Below are 26,911 nucleotides of genomic sequence, written 5' to 3' on the forward strand. Positions count from 1 at the left end.
TCTTGTACAATGCAATTCTTCTTGAATTGATTCAGTGCTGTTTGGGGTTTTGTTATTAACTGATTCATTCATAAACCCAAACAGTACTGAATAGTATGTTAAGGAAGAGATTTAACAACTTGCATGCATGTTTGTAGCTTCAAATTATTGCATGTGTTGGATTTCGGAGATCTTTAATCTGATAAACATAGAAACATTTTTATTACAATGTGATGGGGAACATGAACGGCTTTAATTAACAGCTAGTGTGTGCAATTGGCCACCTCTGCAGTGAAACTTAGGTGGGAATGGAATTGCCGTCCATGACTCAGGATGTTGCAAGCACATAGCACATAGTGTTTGCTGCTGATGTGACTAAGGACAGCTCACCAGTCAGCTAGTGGGCGCACAGTAATAAGTGATATGGCCTTGCCTCTAGAATTGCATCTCTATGGTTACCTGAAAGGTTGTAAATATCCTTCTCTCTGTGATTCTTATTTTTGTGTGTGTTAGCAATTCTACTAGCAAACTGTGACAATGACCACCAGTGGCCTTGATGTGGATTGTCTAACTCTATTTAGTCACCTCCTGTCAGAACAGCATTAACATGCCTTATCTGAAAGGATTATTTGAAAGTAGCTTTATCAATTATATGTTGAAAGCACATGGCATTTTTAAAAAACAGACTTTTAATGTCATTAACAAAAATTAGGTTAGTTTGCTTTTTCATATTTGCTGAGCACTACAGATAAAGTAAGTAACCACATCAAGACAGTCATTAGTTCCAAATAAAGTGTGTCTAGTAATTTTATGGTTTGTGTATCAGTTATGATGATGATTTCAGGCCATATGTTAAAGGTGAGTTGGCAGAATCATATTCTGCCATTTTAATGAGAAATTGGGGGCAATAGGTTCTAAAGCTTATAGTTAGAAAGGGTTCAATGGACTGGCATGAAACTTGACAGTGTAGGAGAAGTAAGTTTGAGGATGGTCCATACCAAATTGGCGTTAGGAAGGATTATTATTTTGAACAAGTTAAATGTTTGACGAGAGACTTCCGCAAGCTGTGTTTCTAGCACAGAGCTTTGCTGGGGCAGCTTTGGGGATCAGATTTCATCCATCTGTACCGCGTATTTTGGGAAATATTAAGGGGAGCAAATAATATGTGCCATTGCCCATGCGTTGTGTAACAAAAAGCCATTTTTGTGGTCAGTCACTTTCGGATTCATTAGGGCAGTCGTTTTCAACCAGGGTGCTGTGGCACTCTGGGGTGCCTTGAATGATGGGGAGGGGTGCCTTGAGGAAACACTGCCCTCTGTCCACTTTCCTTAGCTCCCTCCTCTGATGCCCTCTCACGTCTCTGCCTCCCCAAGGCTTTGCACAGCTGTTTGTTGCAGCAGCTCTGGCTACAAGCTCCCCAGGCAAATGGTGTCTCTGGAGCTGGCCAGGGGGTGCTTCCCATGACCCTGTGGGGCAGTGTGAGGAGGAACCACGTTTTGGGGCAGGGGATGTTAAGTTGTGGGTGAACATATCAGACGACACAGCGATTCTTCAAACAGCTCTTGTTTATTCACAGGCCAGAACAGAACTGAACTGAAGGGTTCAGCCAGCCTGCTTATATAGAGCTCCACTACAATGCAACAGTAACCCTTATTTGCATATGTGGACCTGAGTGAAAACTACTGCTGGCCCAGGGTGAAAACTTCAGTACATAACAGGGGGAAGCTCAGAGACCAGGGGTGGCAGCTGTGTCTTCCCAGAGGATCCCAAGGAGAGGGGAGAGGAGTGGAGGCTGAGGGAACACTCCACAAGGGAGGTTGTTCAAAAAGGGGTGAGGGGCTGCCAGCTCTGCAAGCAAGGGGTGACATACTTTCTTCTTCTTTCTTCTTATTTGGTGATCACTCGTAGCCGAATAAGATTGTCTTCCATAAACACGGTTTTAACAATGATTCCGTAAGTGACTGTGGAGGCCAATTCTGGATCCACACATCCTTCCACAGTGGGGACATTGGTTTCTGGGCGGGAGTTGATCACGGTGTGGATTTGCCAAGCGTGTCTTCCTCTTAGCACGTTTCTCCCTTGCGTCCTGAGTTCGAGAGTCTTCAAAGCCCTTGACACCTTTGGCAAAGGCTGTTCTCCAACTGGAGCGCTCGCAGGCCACAGAAAGAATGTAACTGGTGAAGGGAGCTGTGGACCCCAAAAGGTTGAAAACCTCTGCATTAAGGTGAGACACCTGGAAATACTTGGTAGAGACCCACTGTGAGAGAATGTCCAATGCAGCAAGGAAGAGGATGAGTGGAATGTTGAGCTTCAGGCAAAGAGGACTGATTGGGAAATGGCACTTCATAGTTAGAGGGATGGTTTGAGGAACATAAAATGGCACCATCAGTACAAATGCTAAGGGAGAGGGCAGGAAAAGCTAAATCACAGTGTGCTTTGTCAACACTGAACGCTGACTGACAGTTGGAGGTGGGCAAGAATGGAAAACTACAAGGGAAGGTAATAGAACGGAGTGTTCTGAACAAGAACACTTGGACTACAATGTTTGGTTTCAGATCCCACTTGTAATACTTCACAAATATTCTAGCACTTCTTAAGAACCTTTTCCCAAGCTGCAGCTTCTGTTACATGGTGACCCAGGTAGGTAACAGGTAACCTGCGGGTGTTCTGATACACACACATTTCTTTGCAGACAGGGAGTGTCCCAGTTTTATGTACAGTGGTACCTCTGGATCCGAACGGGATCCGTTCTGGAGCCCTGTTCACATCCAGAAGCAAACATATCTAGTGACTGCACGTCTGCGCACGCACGCGTCATTTTTCGTCGTTTCTGCGCATGTGCATGACGTCATTTTGAGCGTCTGTGCATGCGCAAGCAGGGAAATCCGGAAGTAACGCACTCCGTTACTTCTGGGTTGTCGTGGAGCGCAACTCGAACGAGCTCAACCTGAAGCGCATTCAACCCGAGGTATGACTGTATTAGTCAGAGGCTGTTCTGGGTGCATATTATAATTGCCCAATCAAGTGTAAACAAAAATAAAATCATATACATACCAGCTTGAATCTAGACCCGGCAATCTCAGTGAAGCTATTTGGGGGGTGCCTTTTAGATCACTGCAGGGGAGTGGCTTCACATCACACAGTTCCCCCCTGAGCAGGTGGTCTAATCAATTCTCCCTTAGGAACTTTTTTGAACAAGCAGAAACGAATGCTTAGCCAGATGCAGGGCAAAATGAGTAGCATTGCAATCAAGTTTCCCTATATACAGCAATTGTCGCAGTGGAAAAAACCAACAAAAAACGTAAAACTTAATTTGCTTTGCACAGTATTTAGCTAGGAAATCATTAAAGAAATGATACGAATGCAATCTGCTTAACTGATAGTTCTTTGAGGGGGGGGGCTTAAAATGTCAATTCTGTATAATGTATTAAAAGTAAATGCTGGTACTAGAAAACCTATTGAATCAGTAGAAATTAAATATTGTTGAAGCCCATTTATTCCACATGTGCAACTGAAGGCACAATAATCTATAGTACTGTATCACAAATGCCTGAGTCATGATATGCATGGTGGCAGACCAAAAAAATGTATTATTCTTAAGTGTGAATATGCGAGTTTTATTAGCACAGCTTGTTTTTAAACATGTAAGTAGTCTGCTTTAAACAAATGTATTCATTATTCAGATGAGATCTGTATCTTGCCCACCATTCCAAGGAAGTCAGGCTGGAATTTTAGCCTGGTTGGTGGATCACATGTTTCTAGAACAAAATATAGTGGATTCCACACCTAAGGTTTGTGCACTCCTACAGTAAATTGTGTTAGTTTGAGAGTCATTGAGATTCTGAAGTCTTGTGGGAAGTATGCATTCAACACGTACCCTTTGTTCATTTGAAACAACAACTTTCTAGGAGTTTCTAGGAGTCCACTATAAAATAACAATTAAAACAAGTTTCTGAATGGTTCATGCTAAAGCAAGACTAATGAACCTTTTTTGACATTCATCTATATTGCGGTTATGAGGTTAAGCAGGAATGAAAATTACTGTTATCTTTTCCATTGTTACGGAACTATTGTTGACACTTAGTACTGGCAAAATAATTTATGTGATGAAGCCGCAATAGATTTTGTACAGGATAGGTAGCTAGTCATTATATTTGGGCTTCAGCATCTGTGGCAACCCATCCTCTGTTTGGGTATCTAGAAAAGTCATTGCCTGATCAAATAAGTTCCAGTCCCTTACCGTTATGCTCTGAACTACTAATATGCCACTGAGGTGGGATAAGTTTTCCACTAAAGCTGTATAACTGTGATGGCATGAACTATTTCCTTTCAGCCATAATCCCAACAATGCTGCTTTGGAGTGTGTGTGCATGTGTTAGATTTGAACTACTTTGTCCAGATCTCTGTTAACATTGAGACTTTTTAACCTTCAGTATCAAACCGGGGACCAGCTTGCTTCAGGTAGTCATTGGAGTGGCAGAATGAGTACAAGGGGAAGATTAGGCTATGATCAACAGCAGGAGATATAACAATATGATGATGGTAATAATGGTTTAAGGGACGCGGGTGGCGCTGTGGGTAACACCTCAGCGCCTAGGACTTGCCGATCGTCAGGTCGGCGGTTCGAATCCCCGCGGCGGGGTGAGCTCCCGTTGCTCGGTCCCAGATCCTGCCCACCTAGCAGTTTCAAAGCACCCCTGGGTGCAAGTAGATAAATAGGGACCGCTTACCAGCGGGAAGGTAAACGGTGTTTCCGTGTGCTGCGCTGGTGCTGGCTCACCAGCTGCAGCTTCATCACGCTGGCCACGTGACCCGGAAGTGTCTTCAGACAGCGCTGGCCCCTGGCCTCTTGAGTGAGATGGGCGCGCAACCCCAGAGTCGGACACGACTGGCCCGTATGGGCAGGGGTACCTTTACCTTTTAATAATGGTTTGAATCCAAAGGTGCAGGTCAAGGAGCTGTCAGCAAGCCAGGTCATCCATAGGGTAGGCACACAGAATGCAATTTGGCTCTTTATTAACAGAAAATAACAACACAGAGTCCTCTGGTTTGTATTAATCTAGCTGAGACGTTGCTGAAACTGACCACTAGCCCAGCCCTTCCTCTCCAGCTTTTCACTCTGCATCCCTCCCAAGCAGATGAAGGCTGCATCGAGGGGGTACGCTCCTCCCCTGGGCCTCTCTGGCCCATTGCTCAGCAACATGCTGGACTCTTCTAGAGCAGGGTGTCAGAGGGAGAGAATCAGCAGGGACTGGGACTGTCTGTGCTCACGCTGCGACTCTAACTCTGTCCTGCAAGACCTTCCTTCTCCTGGCACCCCCCCCCAATCACTCAATCCCCCTGCTTCTAGTACCTCTCAGCTTGTCCCTTCTGCAGACTGCAATTCAGTGTCCCACCACCAGGATCCAGGATCTAAGTCATCATCTTCTGAGCCCCTCCCCGAGGGGCTGTTGGGCGGGTAGCTCCCACTATTCTTCCTCATCCCTGACAGCACAGCTGTCTCATGCAAGGCACCCAATTACCTGAGTAGACGGGTGGAGGGCAGGGAGATCACAGGGGTCTGCAGAGAAAATGAGGAGATGGGATATCTTTGCTTTGTGATGGAAGCCCATTCTGTTCCTCAGCAGGCCTCAGCCCAGTATACCTGAAGGAGTGTCTCCACCCCTATCGTTCAGCCCGGACACTGAGGTCCAGCTCCGAGGGCCTTCTGGCGGTTCCCTCACTGTGAGAAGTGAGGTTACAGGGAACTAGGCAGAGGGCCTTCTTGGTAGTGGTGCCCTCCCTGTGGAATGCCTTCCCATCAGATGTCAAGGAAATAAACAACTATCTGACTTTTAGAAGACATCTGAAGGCAGCCCTGTTTAGGGAAGTTTTTAATGTTTGAAGTCTTCTTCCATTTTTAATGTTCTGTTGAACATTAGAGTGGCTGGGGAAACCCAGCCAGATGGGCGGGGTAGAAATATAGAAATAAAAATTATTATTATTATTATTTATTATTATTTATTATTTTATTATAACAGAGGTCAGGATTCAAGCCAATATATTGGTGCAGGCAAGCTTGCATCTTCCCTGCTTTCCCCATCTCACCTATTGTTGTCCAGGGCAGAATATATACTAGTGCTATTGAATGTAAGGTAAACGAAATATGGATCTTTCACGGAAGTGAAAGTACATCATTGAGACCCAGCTGAATGAAGCTCTTGAGTTAGTACTAATCCAGATGGTCAAGGCAGCAATAGTAAAAGACTTGGAGAGCAAGTCAACATGCCAACTTAGCATGCAGAATATATTGTCTGTACATATTATTTAATATGTATGTATTTTGTTTAACCAGAGGCAGATTTAGGGGAATACAACCAGTTCCCCCAAGAGGGTGCCACAGGGGGCACCACAACAATGAAGTAAAATGGAAAGTGAGAAGCAGAGGGTGCTGAATTTTGATGTCACACAGGGTGCTACTGAACTTTGAAAGCCTAAAGTCTGCCACTGATTAAACATCTATGAGGTCAAGGGCATGGCATTTTTGGTGGTTTCCCATCAAAGGTCAATTTCTCTCTTGGGCACTTGTCATGACCCAAATCTGAGTACAGTGGTTCCTCAGTTTAAGAACTTAATTCGTTCTAGAGATCCGTTCTTAACCTGAAACTGTTCTTAACCTGAGGTACCACTTTAGCTAATGGGGCCTCACGCAGCCACCGCACGATTTCTGTTCTCATCCTGAAGCTAAGTTCTTAACCCGAGGTACTATTTCTGGGTTAGCGGAGTCTGTAACCTGAAGCTTCTGTAACCTGAAGTGTCTGTAACCCGAGGTACCACTGTATATTCTGGAAATGCTGTTTGAAAAATATTTTAAAAGCAGTTTGAGATGGCTAAGGATATGGTTTTATTACGCTGAAGTTTGAACTTTTGTAAGATTTTATATTCAACGTAATGGTTGGTTTTTTATAGAAAAGTTTTGCATGGTTACTTTTCTAAGCCTTGGAGATAGGGCAGGCTTCTAATACAAAGCGAAACAAGCAATCTTGACGTTCAGTTTTGTCCTAAGCAGCATTTCTGGTGAGTAGGTTTCAATTTTGCATATAGTGAAAAATAAATTACTGCTAAATCTTTCCTTATAACACAAAGGGCAAGTGATACATGCTGAAACAGATTTTAATGGAAGTTTCTATAATTGAAAACCAAAGCGCAGTGACCTACTATTAGAGGCTAATAAGTGATAGGATTTTTCAAAGGATGGAATATATTGGCGAATGAGGCAATCAATGTACAGATTAGACATAGGTATATGCTAAAAGAAAAGGTGACCTTTTATGAATTTTAGAAAATAGCTTTGCCGTGTGAGGGAGTTAATCAGAATTTCATCACTTACGAAACCATCTTTACAGTTCAGAAGGAAAATACCAGCAAAACTCCAGAACTGGAATGCAACTTGTAATGAGATGGGCAGAAAGGGGGATCTTAATTTTGGGATCTTATGATCCACACCTTCAGCGTGCTGCCAATGTAATATTGAGTTGGGACAAGCATGTAAAAGGGGGTGGGATTTAGGATCTGAAGTGATAAAAATCATTCTAGTGTTTCTAAACCTTCCACAGTTGTTAAAACTTTAATTAAACAGGTTTACAAGGAAAGGAAGAGAGACTGAGTTCATAAACGAGACAGCTATGCTTTGTAAATGAAGAAGAAAGCTAATTAAAGCGAGCATAGCAGCGTAATATTAATTTTTAAAAGCACTTCTAGCATATTTGTAGTAAATCTTGCCATGGCTACTACATATTTCCTAATGAGTTATTCTACAATTTTAACTTCAGCATATTTGCTGCCAAGTTTCCCCAGCTAGGTAAGAAAATTGTATCCTTAGGCATTATGCTAATATTTATTTCAGCACAATTAACTCTTTGAGCCCTTTGACTAAAAGGAAAGCACAATGCTAAGATGTGGAAATATGTTTGAGTAATAGACTTCACCAGCTTCTGATAAGAGTGGAATTTGCGGGCATCACACTGTTCTCTGTAGATTGATATGTGATGTTTCAGTGTTAGGTACAAGGCTATGAGCCAAACTATGTTTTAAATTTAATGTGTAGCATTCAGTTATGTCTCTGTTGTTGTTTTTCTTTTCTTTTTCTTTTAATTGCAGGTACAAGAGGGGCCAATTTGTATCAGGATCACAGTGCATGGAGAGGGGAGATTTGCCTCTTCTCTTCCTAGTTGCCATAGGAATAAATATTCCTGCCTCCCACATGGTGCCAATTGGAACTTTCTTATTTACTCCCGGTTGTTGTTTTTTTTTGGGGGGGGATTATTGGGGGGTGGGTTTGTAGCTGGTGAGAGAAGGGATAATCCTCCCCTCTCTGCACATTGTGATCTTTGTATAATCTCTGTTTGCCCAAGTCGAAATGCAAAGCAATTTCCCCCTAGTTATGTAGCCTCTGCAGATTCTGTCAGCATAATTCCAGCAGCTTGTTTCTGACAGAGAGAAAAGAAGAAGGAAACAAACCAATTACAAGCAGAAAAGTAGATACGGAGTCTCAGAAGTGCCTGTTTGAGGCTTCTCTCTCTGTTTTTATCCGTTATTTCTAACAGAGGCCATCTTTTGAATTGACACAAATTGGGCTCTGCCCACTAAGCCACTTGCATGCTGAGACTTAACTTCCCTTCCTCACAGTGAGGATTTAAGAGTTTCCCTTACACACACACACACACACACCTTCCTTGGTGAGTCATTTTGCAGCTGAAAAACATAAAACTCTGATGGAACATTTGCTGTTCCCTTTGTAAGGAACGTGTTAAAGAGGCATTCGCCTGAGCCTCTGCAAGAGAAACATGCAGAAGGTGCTGAAAGAGAGTCTGCGATGGAATTAAGAGTCATGTTGTAGGCTTGGGTGCCATGCCCGCTCTCCCCAGTGCTATTTTTCTAGGAAAAGAGGTGCCAGAACTCACCATAAACACCTCCCTTGTTCTTTTATAATAGCAATGGTGCCCAGCTGAGAGGTGCCAGTGCTGGAACTGAGTTCCGGCTGGGGGAAAAAAGCCCTGGCCTTCCCTGTTCTAACATCCCCACCAAGAAACAAAATCCTGGGAGGGGATGTGCAAACTGGGTCACCCTCCCCATGGCTTCCATTTGGGGCTGAAGTAAACATGTTTCAGTGGCACACACAGAGGCATGGGGCTCTCTGCTCCATGTTACTCAGTTTTGAGCTGGGAACACAAGGACGTGAGCCTAGGAAGATCCCTGCTAGGTCAGATCCAAGGTTCAACATTGTGTTTCCTGTTAAATAGTGGGTAGACATAGTAGACGACGCAGCGATTTCTCCAAAGCAGCTCTTTATTTGTAAGCTGGATCAGAACTGAACAGCAAACAGCTCAGCCGGCCTGCTTTTATAGGCAGCCGGCTGTCAACATTGTAGCAACAACAACCCAGGGTTTCCCGCCAAAAGTAACTGACGTGGACCTGAGTGAAAACCATATACACGATACTCCTGGTGGCCAGGGTGAGAACTTCAATACATAACATTTCCCACAGTCGCCAGGCAGAAGCCCGCAAGCAAGACATGGAGTCAAGAGTTGTCTTCTGTTGTTTCTCCTCAGCAACTCTTCTTCAGAGGCCTAGCATCCTCTGAAACCTTGAGGTTGCATATAAGAAGAAGAAGAAGAGTTTGGATTTGATATCCTGCCTTTCACTCCCCTTCAGAAGTCTCAAAGCGGCTAACAATCTCCTTTCCCTTCCTCCCCCACAACAAACACTCTGTGAGGTGAGTGGGGCTGAGAGACTTCACAGAAGTGTGACTGGCCCAAGGTCCCCCAGCAGCTGCATGTGGAGGAGCGGAGACGTGAACCCGGTTACCCAGATTACATGAATACCGCTCTTAACCACTACACCACACTGGCTCTATAACCATCACAATTAGTAGCTATTGCTAGACTTTCCCTTTATGTTTAAGAATGCGGAACAAAATTAAGTTCTTGCTTTGGACTTAACAATCTGTCCAAAGCAAGAGAGGCTTTGCTGTTCAGAATGTGGACTTGTTCCAGTGGCTATATATATATATATATATAATATCTCCTTATCCAGCAAAGTCAGTATCATTTGAAAGAAGAGAAACCTGTCCCATCACTATAGACTTTGAAGTAAGTGGCAAATATCAAGCATCTTTAAGTTTCTTTGGACTGAAAGGGCAACATTTGTCAAGTCGGTTTTATGTTTTTTGAGGAGACGAAGCTTTTGAGTTTAAGGAAGTGCAAATGTCAAGAGTTAAGAATGGGAACAAAGAAGGTTTGCACCAAAATCAAAGATTCCGTCACAACCTGAAGAGACTTTGCAGTTTACAGTGATTAATGTGGGTTGTGCTTCTGTTAAATAGATGTTGAGTGAACAGTGCCCCTCTCTAGAGCCGTTTACTTAAATCATTCGGTGAAGGCAAGGACTCCTGACTCTTTGTGTGGTAAATGGTTCTAAATATTACAGTCAAGGCCAGAATTACTCATCATGTAGAAGTTATTTTTAGTATAGTCCTGTGGTGAAGGAATGTGTGCACAGCAGTTTCCCCCTAATGTCATTACCTTACATTTTTTTATGTTAACTTACAGTTTATTGTGTTTTCTGTGCTTTTATTTTTTTTTAACAATGCTGAGCTGAAAATTTCCTCTGCCCTCCATCCAACCACCATCAATTAGTGAGAAAAGAATTTGAAGATTATCAAAGGGGAGGAAAATAATTTTGGTGAAATCCTCATGGGTTGGGTCTGCGTCAGGCATTGACTGACTTTTGAGGCCTATGAGGAGTATCTGTGAGCGTTCTCTCTTTCCTCCACAAGTCACCTCTGCAGTGGCCTTCACCCTGTGGCCTTCTTGGGTGCCCATGCTTCAATTAAACCCCAGGGGAAGACATCATAAGGTGACTCCTTGCATGGGGTATTTTCAGATCAGGAAATCTAAGTGCTGGAGGAATGTTTACTGGAAAGGAAAATGTGCATATTACACTCAGCCACCTCTGTACTCACCAAAATTCTAATGAAGTTCTCAAGCACCCTGAGATGGAGGCAGAAAAATGGAAGCTTCTTTTGTAGGAGAAGAAAACGTATTGAGAAACTGAAGGACAGATTTCAGTGCAGTGCTAATCTTTACTGCATTTGATTCTGACACAGTGCTATATTTTTACTGTATTGTTTCTCTGTAATACAGAATATATGCTCTGTGGATAACCTGAGACTAGTAATCAGTAGCCATACAAATAAAAAAAATCAAAAATCATTTGCATTGATATAGGTTTACATTTAAATGGAATGGAACAGGAAATTGATCTTTCTTTGCATCCTACTTGTTTCTGTCTTTTTGCGCAATAAAACATTGCTTACCAGACTGGGAACCAATTGTGAAGTTAGACAAACAAAGCATGACAATGTATGTTGTGAGAGACCATAGATTTGTTATAAAGAATGCAACAGGAGTGATAGCCATAGCTGAATCACTGTTCATTTAATTACACAGAAGGTAACTATGTCACACATTTTACAGCAGTTGACATTTTAAGTACATCTATAAAGCACATATTGAGTCTATAAAACATGTTTAAATACCCTTACCTCAATCCAGCGGCTCTTGTGCAAACATGAGGCCAGTGTCAGAAAATGTTCAATGCCCACGAAGCATTTCTTGCTTCTGCAATATTTCTGTATGCAAATCAGAACAATGAACAATTCTGGAACATGGCCATTGCTTCCAGTCTCAGGAAAACTGCAGGACTTCTTTATGCATCCCATACATTTCTTCCCCTTTCCTCCCCTTTTTCTTCTCTGCTCTATATCTCAAGCTGCCTTTGAAACTGCATGAGAAAGAACCTCTATAATAGTTTGTGTTGTGTTACTTCTAGGCACCTAAAGGGACTTGCTGGATTGCACTCGCTGCCTTTCATTGTGAGGACAATTACAGCAGTGGTGGTGAACTACTGATGAATTTAGGCTCTCTTTTTAGATTAAACAAAATACAGATTGGGAAACAGGCTTGCTTCAGAGCAAAGGGAAAGCAAATGTAGCTGATGTGACACTCTCAAGTACCCAGAGTTCTTTATCTGACAGGTTGGCAATATTTCAAATTTGTAAGCAAATTTGAACAATGTATTTATTTATTTGCATTTTAGGATTGTTACGTTTGGCAATCGTAATACTGTTCCCAGCAAGCTGAAAATGGGATTTGTGTCCCTTGTTTGAATTAAATGTTTTCACTTACTCTCAAAATGACTCCCACCACCACCCCCGGCTGAAAATTATGTTTGGAAGTCATCTCAAATATAACATAGCCTCTTCGCTTTAGCCTCTGCTCAAATATTAAGAGTTATCAGTGAAGAAAACCTTAGATTCACCCTGACATTATTCCTTATGATTGAATGATGTGGTCCTCCCAACAGCTCGCTTCCCCCCACTTTGTGCTTCTGCCATTATGATAAACAATTAGACATGCATGCAACCATTCAGGTTGTCACAGCTAACCTTTCCTCCATTCCTGAAACACAGGGCAGATAGCAAGCAGGGTAAATAAATCTATCTGGCCACACCCAGAAATCAAAACCCTTCCTGATCAAAATACCTGGACAAATAAAAATGTATTTGCCTTAGTTTGTGTATTCCAAGTATCATCTGGGATGGAGTTCCATAAATGGGGTGCCACCACAAAGAAGCCCATCCTAACCTCTGCTGACCGTAATGTGTAGAGTAATTGGTAATGGGGAAGACCAACTCACAGAACCTCCCTTTTGTTAGCATTCAGCTCCAGCTTATTGACCATCATCCAGTCCATTGCTGGTTCCAGACACTGATTCAGCACTTCCACAGCCTATCCTTATTCAGATGGAATGGAGAGATAAAGATGGGAGTCATCTGAAGGTTGATGGCACCACAACCTAAGACTCCAAGTGACCCCCAGTTGTTTCATATATGTCTTAAATAGCATTAACATTGAACATGTTTGGTATGAGTAATTAAATCCAACAGCTCTCCTGCATTCATTCCAATAAAGCCAAACCAATTTTTATTCCCAAAAGATTCCTAGTAATCAGTAGCCCTCCTTGGGTATCTACTGCCACATGTGAAGGGGCCCATGGAAACACACAGGCTAGCTCTGCCTCTTTGATAATGCAATGGGCACCAGCAGTGCTCCTGAGACAACACACAATTGGCTGAGTCTGAAAGGGGCATTAGTCACTGCACAAAAAGTTTCCAATGTTGGGGTGAGAATCCTGCCAATAAGCATTCTTGTCCTTGTGTCGAAAATGCTTCGTGTGGTTAAGGTGGCCCCTTCAGACCTAACCAAATGCACGTCCATTTAAAATTGTTTCCAATGCATGCAGCATCATTCAGGAGGCAGAACTAGATCAAAACATTCTCATAGTTCCTTTTGCGAGTTTGGCAGGAAATGTCTGAAGAGGACTCAGGTTATCAAGTCAACTGTTGACATTGTCACACAGGATAGCAGAGATTTGCAGAATAAACTCTGGTACTCTTTTTTTATAAATTTTTTTATTGGTTTTACAGATTTTTTAGGACAATACAAACATATAAAAAGACATACAAACACGTATAGTTTCATAACCTTTTTTCATAAACCGTGTTTCTCCGACTTCCCCGTACCTCCCCTTTCTGCATCCCAATGTCCAAAAAGTTTTTAGCAACTCTAAATACATCTGTCAATCCTCTGTCCTCTTACTCTTTTCTTCATCTAATCTTATTTCGCTGTGACCCTTTCTTACTCAAACCTTGACATTCTAACATTCAGCAAGTTTATAATAGTCCTTAAGGTAAATCTTAAATTTCTTCCATTCTTCTTCCGCCGTCTCCTTTCCCCGATCGCGGATTCTGCCAGTCATCTCAGCTAGTGTCATATAGTCCATCACTTTCATCTGCCATTCTTCCAAGGTGGGTAGATCTTGTGTCTTCCAATATTTTGCGATGAGTATTCTTGCTGCTGTTGTAGCATACATAAAGAAAGTTCTGTCTTTCTTTGACACCACTTGGCCGACAATGCCCAAGAGAAAGGCCTCTGGTTTTTTAAGAAAAGTACATTTAAGTACCTTTTTCATTTCATTATATATCATTTCCCAGAAAGCCTTAATCTTCGGGCATGTCCACCAAAGGTGATAGAAAGTACCTTCAGTTTCTTTACATTTCCAACACTTATTATCAGGCAAATGATAAATTTTTGCTAGCTTGACTGGGGTCATGTACCACCTGTAAACCATTTTCATAATATTTTCCTTTAAGGCATTACATGCCGTAAATTTAATACCGGTGTTCCACAACCATTCCCAGTCAGCAGACATGATGTTATGACCAATATCCTGTGCCCACTTAATCATAGCCGATTTAACTGTTTCATCTTGTGTATTCCATTTCAACAGCAAGTTATACATTCTTGACAAGTTCTTAATATTGGGTTCTAACAGTTCAGTTTCTAATTTTGATTTTTCCACCTGGAAGCCAATTTTCCTGTCCTGTTTAAAGATCTCCATTATTTGGAAATATTGAAGCCAATCTTGTACTTTAGGTTTCATTTTCTCATAGCTTTGTAATTTCAATTTATCTCCCTCCTGTTCCAAGATTTCCCAATATTTCGGCCATCCGACCTCCATATTGAGTTTCTTCACTGCCTTAGCCTCCACAGGTGAGACCCATCTAGGGGTATAAACTCTGGTACTCTTGTCCATTTGAAACTTGCCCCTAGTGAATATAATAAGGCTCTCTATGCAACAGAGAGAAAATTTCAATTAATTTCTATTTACTTTATGGTAAGATGCAATGACTTCTTCAGTTAGTGATCTGCATTGATGGAATGCATTGGCTAACAATGAAGATTAAGCCAGTAAGGATGTTGTAGCTGTCCCAAAATCGCATTTCTTTTCCATTTAGTGCTTTTTATTAGCCTTGATCAGTTCGGGTCTTCCAAGTTCACAGCAAACCCTTGTTCATCTGTGCTTGTGATACCTACAAAGCCCCATTCTCTAAACAAATGCCTTGTGTGTCAGTAAAAAGTCAAGGCATATATAAAGATATATAAAAACCAGTCACCGCCTCTATGATTTAGGAGGGCTAAAAAATGGAGCATAGCTATGAAGAGCTCTAGGGAGCACCACAAGCCCAGTAGATAGGAATCATTTGCACATTTCCTAATATGGAAAGGAATGGATAGCAATCCCTGAACAGCTTTGTTCACACCTCATTTGAGTTGGTGAGATATTACAGCCCATTGCTCAGTGCCAATCACCTTGAGGATAATTCCCATGCCTTTCATAACTTTGCATTTCGCTGCCACCTCTACTGAAGCTTTGGTCCCTGGAGGCTAAAATGCAGAGAGATTCCCTAGAAGCTAAAGCAGATAGAAGTGTGTAGAACTTTGGGGTCCCTCCCCATCCGTGTCATTGAGCATGTGACAATGCAGTTGTTCCTTAGATCTGAACAGTTAAAATACCCATATCACAATTCATTTGGTAATAATGAAAGTCCAAAGTAATTAGGAAAACAAGTAGATCATTTTGTAGTGATAAGAAAGTACAAGAACGCTGTATCTTGAGTTGTATCAGCTTCACAGTGCAGAATTATTCATATGTAAATGTATCAAAGCACTTAACATTTCAATTACAAGTGAAGATAGTAATGATTTTTGACATCTTATAATTAGCTTTAAATATCAAATAAGAATCCACTCATGAGAGAGAGGCTGGATTTTTTCACCCTTTTCTTTCTTTCTTTGTCCCTTGGGGTAAATACCCTGACATTTTTCTTGTCTGCAGGTGTAATCAAAATGAGAGGAGCTCAGATGAGTCCCAGCTTGAATTTTCTTACCTGTAGAAGACAGGAGCTGTTTTCCCCTTCCTCACTAACCACAAACATCTTCTTGTATGATATCCTTCTGGACACTAACAACCCCACAGGATATGTTGGAATCTGATGTGTATACCTTTCCAGAAAAACATGAATAACAGTGGTGTAAGTCCATGGTCATCCTTGAAGCAGTGATTGAAGTCAGGGCCGACCCTATCATTAGGCAAAATGAGGCAGCAGATCCTGGGGCAGTGGTGGCCAGCAGAATCAACCTCCATGGCTGTTCCTCTTATAATAATAATAATAAATTTTATTTATATCCCGCCCTCCCCAGCCGAAGCCGGGCTCAGGGCGGCTAACAACACTAAAATAGTGCAACATTATAAAAACATCATAAGAATTAATTAAAATCAGAATTGATGGCAACCATAAACTAAAGTATTGTAAAGATTGCCAAAGGAGGGAGTCAGGCTGTGCCCTAACCAAAGGCCTGGTGGAAAAGCTCTGTCTTGCAGGCCCTGCGGAAAGATGTCAAGTCCTGCAGGGCCCTTGTCTCTTGTGACAGAGCGTTCCACCAGGTTGGAGCCGCAGCCGAAAAAGCCCTGGCTCTAGTTGAGGCCAGCCTAACCTCTCTGAGGCCTGGGACCTTCAAGATGTTTTTATTTGAGGACCGTAAGTTCCTCTGTGGGGCATACCAGGAGAGGCGGTCCCGTAGATACGAGGGTCCTAGGCCGTATAGGGCTTTGAAGGTTAAAACCAGCACCTTAAACCTGATCCTGTACTCCACCGGGAGCCAGTGCAGCTGGTATAGCACCGGATGAATGTGATCTCGCAGCGAGGACCCCGTAAGGAGTCTCGCTGCGGCATTCTGCACCCGCTGGAGTTTCTGGGTCAGTCTCAAGGGCAGCCCCACGTAGAGCGAGTTACAATAATCCAGTCTGGAGGTGACCGTCGCATGGATCACAGTGGCTAGGTCAGGGCGAGAGAGGTAAGGGGCCAACTGCTTAGCTTGGCGGAGATGAAAAAATGCCGCCTTTGTTATAGCTGTAATCTGCGCCTCCATAGAGAGGGAGGTATCGAAGATTACACCCAAACTCTTGACGGACGGTGCTGGCACTAATTGCACCCCCGCAAGAGATGGGAGTTGCCCCCTCAATCCCATATCGTCCCGTTCCAGCCAGAGGACCTCTGTCTTCGAAGGATTTAACTTCAACCGGCTCCCACGTAACCATCCAGCCACAGCTTCCAAGCATCTGATCAGTGTGTCTGGGGCCGAGTCAGGATGGCCATCCATCAACAGATAGAGTTGGGTGTCATCAGCATACTGATGGCAGCCCAGCCCAAAACTCCGGACAAGCTGGGCGAGGGGGCGCATAAAGATGTTAAAAAGCATCGGGGAGAGAATCGCACCCTGAGGCACTCCACACACCAAGGAGTGGCGGGATGACAGTTCCCCCCCAAGCGCCACCCTCTGTCCCCGACCAGAGAGAAACGAGCGCAGCCATTGAAGGACTGTGCCCTGGATCCCCACGTCGGCGAGGCGGTGGTCCAGAAGTTCGTGATCGACCATGTCGAAAGCTGCTGACAGATCTAGAAGAATCAGCAGCCCCGACCCGCCTCGATCCAGCTGTCTACGAAGATCATCTGTTAGGGCGACCAGAGCCGTCTCGGTCCCATGACCAGCGCGGAAGCCGGACTGGAATGGATCCAGAGCCGATGTTTCATCCAGAAACCTACCAAGCTGTTCAGCAACCGCTCTCTCAATCACCTTACCCAGGAATGGAAGATTCGAAACTGGGCGGTAATTGGATAGATCTAAGGGATCTAATGATGTTTTCTTTAAGAGCGGACGCACCACTGCCTCCTTCAGTTCCCCTGGGAATGTCCCGGTGTCAAGGGACAAATTGATGATATCCCCCAGGGGGGCCCGCACCTCGTCTGGACATGCTCTAATCAGCCAAGACGGGCACGGGTCGAGAGGACAAGTGGTGGGCTTTCCAGCTCGGAGGAGTCTGTCCACATCGGCTGGGGATATCCGGTCAAAGTGGTCCAGTACTGGACCCGAGGACAGTCGAGGGGCCTCCAGTTCCTTTATTGTATCCAAATTGGCAGGGAGGTCATGGCGGAGCGACAGGACCTTCTCCGCAAAAAAGCTCGCAAATGCCTCACAGCTGTGTGTCAAATTGTTATTTAAATTTGGCTGTCCTTCGAGGGATGTTAAAGACCGAATTATACTAAATAATTGTGCCAGGCGAGAGCTAGCGGATGCAATGGAGGCCGAGAAGTAGGACTTCTTAGCGGCCTTCACTGCCATCTCGTAGGTTTTCATAAAAACCCTATAAGATGTTCTTGAGGCTCCGTCACGGGCACCCCGCCATACTCGCTCTAGCCGTCTGAGGTCCCGCTTCATTTTCCGGAGCTCCTCAGTAAACCAGGGAGCCCGGTTTCTGCAGGGTTGCAGAGGGCGCTTAGGTGCGATCTCATCAATGGCTGCCAGGAGCTGGTTATTCCAGCCCTCGACAAGCTCAGTCAATGAGTCGCCAGGGGGAGAAAGGTCCCGCAAGGCTTGGCGGAATCTATCAGGGTCCATCAGCCTCCGCGGGCGAGCCCAAATCGGCTCACCACCTAAGCAGGGTGGGGGTGGAACATCAATCCTGGCTTTCATAGCATAGTGATCAGACCATGGCACCTTCATTGAAGGAAACATGATCACATCTATACCAACGCCAAAGATCAGATCCAGCGTGTGGCCTGCTTGATGTGTGGGGCCCGAAACAAACTGGGAGAGCCCTAGTGTCGCCATGGAAGACACCAGGTCCAGAGCCTGTGAGGAGGGAGTGGCATCAGCATGGATATTGAAGTCCCCCAATACCAATAGGTTAGGGAACTCCAAGGCCCAGCCGGCCACCGCCTCCAGCAGGCCTGACAGGGTGGCTGCTGGTGCGCTAGGTGGCCGGTACACCAGCCAGACAGCCAAGCTCACCTCGGAGCCCCACACTAGGCCAACACATTCAATGCCGGGGATCGATGGCGGTGGTAGAGCCCTGAAAGAACAATCTTCCCGGATTAATAATGCCGCCCCTCCCCCCCGGCCCACAGTCCGTGACTGGTGGAGGACGGAGAAACCCAGGGGCGCCATCTCTCGTAAGGTAACAGTTACCCCTTCGCGCACCCAGGTCTCCGTCACACAAGCCAGGTCGACCCCCTGCGAGATGATGAAATCTCGCAGGGTGGCGGTTTTGTTGCCTATAGACCTGGCATTGCACAACACCAGTGACGGAGGTGAGTAATCCTTTCTCACCCTACCCTCGTCTCTCGGGATGGGGCGCAGATTGGAAGGGGTACGAGCATATCCGTATCTCGATCCCCTTCGCCTATGCCATCTGCCCCCTGGCCGTTCCCTTCTCTTGGAGGACTGTGGTTTGTATGCTACATGGAATGTCCTTGATTGCTGCTTCAGATGGAGGATAGCAGTTAGGGGGCAGGAGGGCCATGGCCACAGATGCAAAATTTGGAGGGGGCTTCTGCGGGGATCCCCACCGCGGCAAAGGCAGCAGAGCTGCCTGCTCTGGGATTGCTGCTGCAGCTGTCCTGATGAGCCCCATTCCTGGCTCCCCATCCTTCCTGCCCACTGCTAGGAGTCTCTGGGCCCCAGAGCCAGGCCTTGCCTTGCCGCTGTGTCACTGGCAGAGGCTGACAACTTCAAAGGCTCTATGCAGGTCAGTGGAGGGCTCTGTCCAATTTCACTGCGCTCCTGAGGGCACATTCTGGAGGCTGTGCTATCCTTCCTTCTCCAGGCTAAGCTGGGCTGTTCAGAGGCTGGAGCCCTCGGTAAATGGCCTTCCTGCCATATCTCATTCGCTCAGCACATCGCGCTCCCTGGACGGTGGTGGGAGCAGCTCAGACTTACAATGTGTGGGCACAGATGGAGGGAGGTGGACAACCACAGCATAGCCTGGTGCTCCTCTCCGTGGGTGTCTGGGAGATTCGCCCTCCAAGTGCCATGACAGCCAGTCGAGCTCCCTCCCCCCACTCCCTGTGGGTAGGCAGGTGGTGCAGCACAGCCCCTCTTGACTCTGGTGGGGCAGGAGTCACTCCGCCCCTCTTGACTCTGGTGGGGCAGGGGTCACTCCAGTGGTGTCAGCAGTTTGCCCACCCTGGGCACCGGCAACCCATGCTATGCCACTGGAGGACTCTATCCCATCCCTAGTGTTTTGTCCTTTTTTAGAGCAAATTTTGTAATGTTATAATGCAGAAAGAAGTAACGTTGAATTGAGATTCACTCCGCTTCTGAATGTGGCGTTGAGATGGGTCCCATCTTGTCCTTTGCCTCTGGCAGCAACATGTGTCTGGCTGACTCCGGTTTAAGTGCATCCTGCGGGACACTTTTGCTCCCTCCCCCCACACTACAGCTTGTGTAGTGCGCTGTTCCTGAAGGTTGAGGGACCCTATGTGTTGAGACATGGGGAGCTGTAGCAGGATGGGGATGGGCAGTTCAGTGAAGCTGACTTTGCTCAAGAGTTCTCTAAATCCAAGTTTATGTGTAGTGAGGAATGTCCTAGGAAAACAATCCATATATACCCAGGGGCTGCTGTGCACACAACAGGAGCCCTATAATGTGACATTATTATAATGAGAAAAGGAGCAAGAGCTTGCTTTTTTTTTGATCATTTTTCTAATTGCATGCTACAATGAACGGAATTTATTGTAGAGTAAAATCAAAGAAGAATTACAAACTGGTCTGGCATGTTTGAGGCAGAAATATTTAGATTAAGCTGCTGCAGTTTCAAATACGGTTACAATCAGCCGTGTGCTACTTTTTATCAATCTGTTATTGAATAGTTTGTCTCTAATTATGAGCGGCTCATTGTCATAAGCAAAATTTAATATAAAGTTGCTGAATACTTGAAGGATTTTTAAAAGGTATTCTTGTTGAGATTTACAGTATTACGGTATTTAAAGTTTGCTAGAGATCATTCTGATAAATTCCTAGCTCTTTCAAATATCACTCCAGAGTGTGTTTTTGAGGGTTCATTGGTAGTTCCTAGACATTTAAACTAGCTGAAGCAGACTTGGGTCATGTTTTTTGCTTGTTTGTTTGTTTGTTGTTTGCATCATTATAATGTCTCGTCAGGAAAGAGTATTTGTATGGTTTCTAGGGCAGTTTGGTCCTGAGTGATTTTAATTTATATTTACAATGACTTTCATTTTTAAAAAAATAAAGAAGGCGGCCTTATTTCACTTCCATGTTTTATTTGGGCTTTCTCCTCCTTGTAATTGTTACAAGCCTCTCTGGTGGAATCTACACACATATTAAAAAACGCTGTGAAAATGCTTTGTTAAAAAACGTTTTGAAAAATACATTGAATTCGGCATAGCTCACTGTAGCCATGTAGTGTCACATTTGTATATTGCTCTTTACAACACATTTGAAATGTTTTAGATGCATCTGTATACCTGAGTTCCTCTGTTCCATCCAGATCTGGCATAGTTTGACAGCTGCAGGTGGAGGAGGAGGGAGAAGGAGCCAAGGCAGTGCTGGAAGGCTGGCACTCAGGTGTGGAGGGTGAAGGTCCTCCACTGGTGACCATAGATGGCTGGATGAGGAAGTGGCTCTGCCCCTTCTTTCAAGCACAGAGCCTCATGGGGGAGAGAAGGACTGCCAGAGAGGGTGGCTGAATAGGAGGAGCTGGAGCTGGCAGTGGCGTAGCGTGGGTTGTCAGCACCCGGGGCAAGGCAAGTAATTTGCGCCCCCTAACCCGTGGATTTGCGCCCCCTAACCCGTGGATTTGCGCCCCCTAACCCTAACCCCCAGTTGTTGTGCCTGGTGTGGCCGGCCCCCCCTGCGCCCCCCACGCTACGCCACTGGGAGCTGGAGGCAGGATATAGTTCCATCTGCCCCAACACTCCCTTTGCTGTTGCCCTCTTCCCATTATACATGCTTTCAGCAAGGAGATCCTGGCTTGGAAGATGTCAGAGTTCTCTGCTGTGTCTGAAGTAGGGAACTCTGGCATTGTGTCAGTTAACAAGACAGGATAACAAGCCAGGATCAGATCCAGGATCACTCACCACTGAAGCCACCACCATGGCAGGAGGAAAGCAGTGGGGTGAGGCAGGTGGATGACTATGGTGGTCATCTAAAACTTCATAAAGCAGGACTTCTAGGAAAACATGGATGTTCTGAGACAGCCAGTGTGTAAAATGCCTTCTGAACATTTAACTGAAAAACACGTGGCTGTGTGGGAACAAATCCAGGAATATGAATGTTAATAGCCTGATACATTTCATTTTGATGTAAATGTTGTCCAACTGATTGCTTCTTAAAAATACAAAGCGAAGAATGCCTCACTCAACCCATTTTGTTAATTACAAACATATTTATTTATTTATTTATTTATTTATTTATTTATTTATTTATTTATTTATTTGCTAATGTGGCTACTTATAGCAAGCAACTAGTCATGTTAAGCTTTATATGGAGTGGCTTAGTGAATTAAGGCAGGTGGGAGGAGTGATATTTATGGCAATGAATTTGAATTATTTTCATTATATGGTTGTATAAACCTGCTCTCTCATAGATGGTGGCACTGCAGCAATTTTTGTTTTGAACTGTTCAGGTCACAAAAAAAGATTAAACAAGGCAACAGATTAGCTTTGCCCCTATTCATTTCTGCTATGTCCATGTTCTCACAAATGAAGAGGCAAGGTAAGAAAACAGCTGAGAACTCATTCACAGTTAACTCCTGATGTACTTTAGTGTACGGATCCTACAAAACCATTCATTATTATTATTCCAACCCTAGATCCATCCTTGCTATGTGCAATGCTTGGGCAAATCTTTTTCACTGAAGCAGGCCCAAGTAACTATCCAGACATGAATTACTAGAAGGTATATAATCTGTGAATATATACAAGTGGATAAGCAGCCTTCAGGTCTTGTTTTGGCCTTTTGTTCTGAGCACAAAGGAAGCTGAGAATTCGGATCACTTGAAGGAGGAAAAAATAATCCCTGCAGATTTAGAAGGATAAGCACGTGCTCTTGGATAGGTCTTAAGGTGGCCAAAGGTATATTTCCTGAAACAAACATTTGTCGTCTTGAACAATTAACCTGGAGTGGTTTCTTAGTTAAATGCTCCATTTTATCATTACACACATAATATTCCCCTTGATTTTTAGAACCAGATCCATCCTTTGGTAATTTACTTTTGGGGAAATGAATAATAAGGCACTACAACTGAGTGCTTTTAAGTAAATTGTAATTAATTGCATGTGCAAATGCATCGACGAGGCTTGGCTTTGCAATTAGATAACTAATTGCATTGAAAATGGCATTGCATGCTTAAATAGATTTTGGGGGCTTCCAGCCCACCCAGTTCATTCTTGCGTGGCATTTAAGTGTGTGATTGGTGCTTTGCTGTTTGGTATCACTTGCCAAATGTTAAAAAACAAATGCATGGCCAATTAAGCATGTAGTTTATGTTTGAAACCCCTGCGTTGCTGATAAATTTAAAGAGGGCTTTGCCAGTTCTGTAAAAACAAAAATGAAAAAACCCATCAGTCTAATGTCATAGAAACTAGTGTAAGTAGATTCTTGCAATGGTATCATGATCAATAGTTTCTCTGTCCTTCTCTTCACTAGACCTGACATCCCGTTTGGTAGCACTGCTTTGTTCTTGTATGATCTAGTGTAAAGGCCTCTTCTCTAGTAGAGGTTTGACACCAGCAGTTAAATTCTGCATGACAAATCTGTGTTGTTGTGGTAACTCTTCTACAAATGATATGCTTGAGATATATATTGCTCATCTCTGCGTTTATTCTTTGTCTGCTCTTGCAGCAGTGCCTTATTCTCTGATTTATTGGATAGTGGTTTATAGTAGCATCACCTTGACCCGCACTTACAGCTCTTTTTTATTATCAATCCTTGAAATACGCATGGTTCCTAGAGGTGAACAAAGCATGCCTCTGTGTTTCCATGAGTATTATTTCCTGCCCTCCAATGGCACTGTTTGTTTGTTGTTTGTTTTCATCATTTGTTGTCTACTTTCCCTCCAGTGACCTTCAAGGTGGAGAACAAATATACACAAATTATGACTAGAAACCAAAATAATCAAGATAACACCACACCAAAACAGCATAGGTGTTGAATGTTAAACTTGAAACTGAGAGGCAGTAACCAGGTTGCGGTTCCTAAAAGAAAAACTAAACTAAAATGCAAGGCACACTTCCTTTGGTGTCATGCTCCAGGATCTCAGTGGCAACGTGGAAAAAGCCCTGCCCTTCATTGGCCACTCAGGGCTCATCTAGACTTCCATTCTCCTGCCACTTCCCACTGGAAAAGCCTGGACCAAATGTCAGTTGGGTTTGCAGTGGATTGACAGTTGTTCTGATTCAGTGCTATAGAGAGGGTTTTCCTGGGGAAAGCGGTGTAGCAAATGGAGAAGTGTTCATCCCTGTCCCTAGAAAACATGGGACAAGTGGAAAACTGATAGGATCTGTGCTTTCTAAGTATAGGACCAGGGCTGGATTTAAGTTTGATGAGGCCCTAAGCTACTGAAGGTAATATGTCCAGCTGTCCTTTGTCAACAACAAATTGTCACTGTTTTCTGTGTTGAATATATGCTATAAGGTAATTTATGGACTTAATAGGTATCTAAAGCCATTTGCACATGTTGCTATGCAACCAGTCCATGCAGAATGTAAAGGTAAAGGGACCCCTGACCATTAGGTTCAGTCATGGCCGACTCTGGGCTTGCGGTGCTCATCTCGCTTCATTGGCCGAGGGAGCCAGCGTACAGCTTCTGGGTCATGTGGCCAGCATGACGAAGCCGCTTCTGGCAAACCAGAGCAGCACATGGAAACACCGTTTACCTTCCCGCCGGAGCGGTACCTATTTATCTACTCGCACTTTGTGCTTTTGAACTGCTAGGTTGGCAGGAGCAATAGGAGCTCACCCCGTCGCGGGGATTCAAACCACCGACCTGCTGATCAGCAAGCCCTAGGCTCTGCAGTTTAACCCACAGCACCACCCGTGTCCCTCATGCAGAGTGTAGGCACCCTCTATATAGAAATGAGCAAACCAGTGATATTTTTAGGGAGCGGGCGAGCCGGCGGAGCCCATTACTTACATCATAGGAGCCTACACAACACAAAACACTGTTGCTGTATGTAGGTTTTATTTTATTTGTTTTTTATCTTATATTTTGGAAATGTACATCCAGGGTTGTTGTTTTTTTCCTTTTTGGGGGGGCGGATCCCAAGAGAGTAGGGTCCTAAGCTATACCTTGTTTAGCATATATGTAAATCCAGCACTGCATGGGACAAGGAGAAGCCTGGATGAACCCTCAGTTAGGAGGTGTGGGGAAGCTGCCAAGAGCTTCTGGAAAAGATGGTGGAACAGGGGTGTGCATGCAAAGGAAGATGCCACCTTTTTGTCCATGCAAGAGAATCCAGAAAACCACTAATGGGGGGGGGTGTTACATGACTGTCTACCTGCAGACATGGGGTGGGGGTGTGGAGTATGCAATGGATTATCTCCTTCTCACTACCCATTAAAGACAAGAGAAGATTAAAGGATAAAAAGAGATCTGAGCACTTAATGGCTACTGTGTTGGAGGGGTGAGGACAGGGACTGATACCTGTTCACCAGCAGGTATAATAATTCTTATAAAATGAGACAGGCTCATTTCTAATCAGTCTATATAGTTGTAGATAAATGGTAGGTAGGAGAGACACCATTAAGCAATGGGTCCAGTCTCTTCAAGAGGGAACAGTTGCCGAAAACATTCCTCTTTTTGCTGATGTTTCTCTTATATTCTGTAGCACAATCAGCCTATGCGGCACTTTACCGGACTGAATTGTTTTTGCTAAAAGCTTGCTACATTTTTTTTTTAAGTTTAATTAGGAAGCTGATCCTTTGATCAGTTTCCAGAATAATATCCATTTGCTTCCCTTTTGCTTTCTTAAGCAGTTACAATTAGAGCACATTACCGTTGATAAAATTGCTTGCAATCTTCGGCACAAAGCCAGAAAACATACCCCCATGGGACTACTCATGAGTAAATGGTTCAGAATTATAGCTTTAATAGCTATTTGTAAAAGTGGTTTGATTTAGAATGCTAGCATCCTCTTTGTAAAATGAATCCCAAAAACAAGACAATCTAAAATGTCACTGTTGGATTGGATTCGGAAAAGTGTGAGTAGCAATTTGCTCATGCAACACAGCTTTACCATTTCCCCCTCCAAAGAAACTGAATAGATCACCTCCCCACTTCAAAAAGCTGCTTCTGAGGGTCAGGGAAATAGCATATGGAACTGCAGGAGGAGACAAGAATTGGAAGAAATTTGGGTGGAGGCAGTTTTGGTAAGCGAAAGTGTCTTCCAATCATTCAAGAGATCCTTTGATCCTAACCATTGTAATATTGACATCGACATAACCATTGACCATTGACATACTGCGTTATTATAATTAATGCTACATGCTTAGTAGTTGCTTTGGGGTGCCTTTGAGTGAAACACTTAATATACATTATCTTGCAATCCTCCAAGCTATCCTGCAAATTCCAAGATTTCCAGTTAAGTAGTTTTTCTTGAGAATACTGGAGTATGCTTATACTCTAAGGCAACTGACATATTGAGAAGTGATTATAACAAATAATAACTGAAAATGTTGATAGATCTGTGTATGCACTTGCAGTGGGGTCTTTCTTTCTTTTTGCTAAACATAGTTTCCAGGTCATGCTGCATCCACTTTAGTCATTACATGTGAATCTTGCAAGCATTCTGTGTTCTTATCCGACAAACAGCAGGTTCCCCCAGAAAATCTATCTGTATACTTTTCATTTTTGCTGCTCCTTTAAATATTATTTAACGTTCACTTCCTTTAGAAGCCTATGATCTTTTCTATGCACCTTTTCTCCTGTTGGCCCAGTACATTTGCAATTAAGGTTCCAGCGGGAAGGTTAACGGCGTTTCCGTGCGCTGCTCTGATTTGCTAGAAGCAGCTTAGTCATGCTGGCCACATGACCTGGAATCTGTACGCCGGCTCCCTCTGCCAGTAAAGCGAGATGAGCACCGCAACCCCAGAGTCGGCCACGACTGGACCTAATGGTCAGGGGTCCCTTT

The 26,911-nt window shown here is 44.0% G+C and overlaps 1 protein-coding gene across 2 annotated transcripts in view; it reads left to right on the forward strand.

The window, feature by feature from the left end:
* Positions 1 to 26,911, forward strand: part of IMMP2L (inner mitochondrial membrane peptidase subunit 2) — a 480,193-nt gene that overhangs the window by 293,610 nt on the left and 159,672 nt on the right. The window lies entirely within an intron of this gene.

Source organism: Podarcis vaucheri, assembly GCF_965113315.1.
Source record: "Podarcis vaucheri genome assembly, chromosome: 10".
NCBI classification, from domain to species: Eukaryota; Metazoa; Chordata; class Lepidosauria; order Squamata; family Lacertidae; genus Podarcis; species Podarcis vaucheri.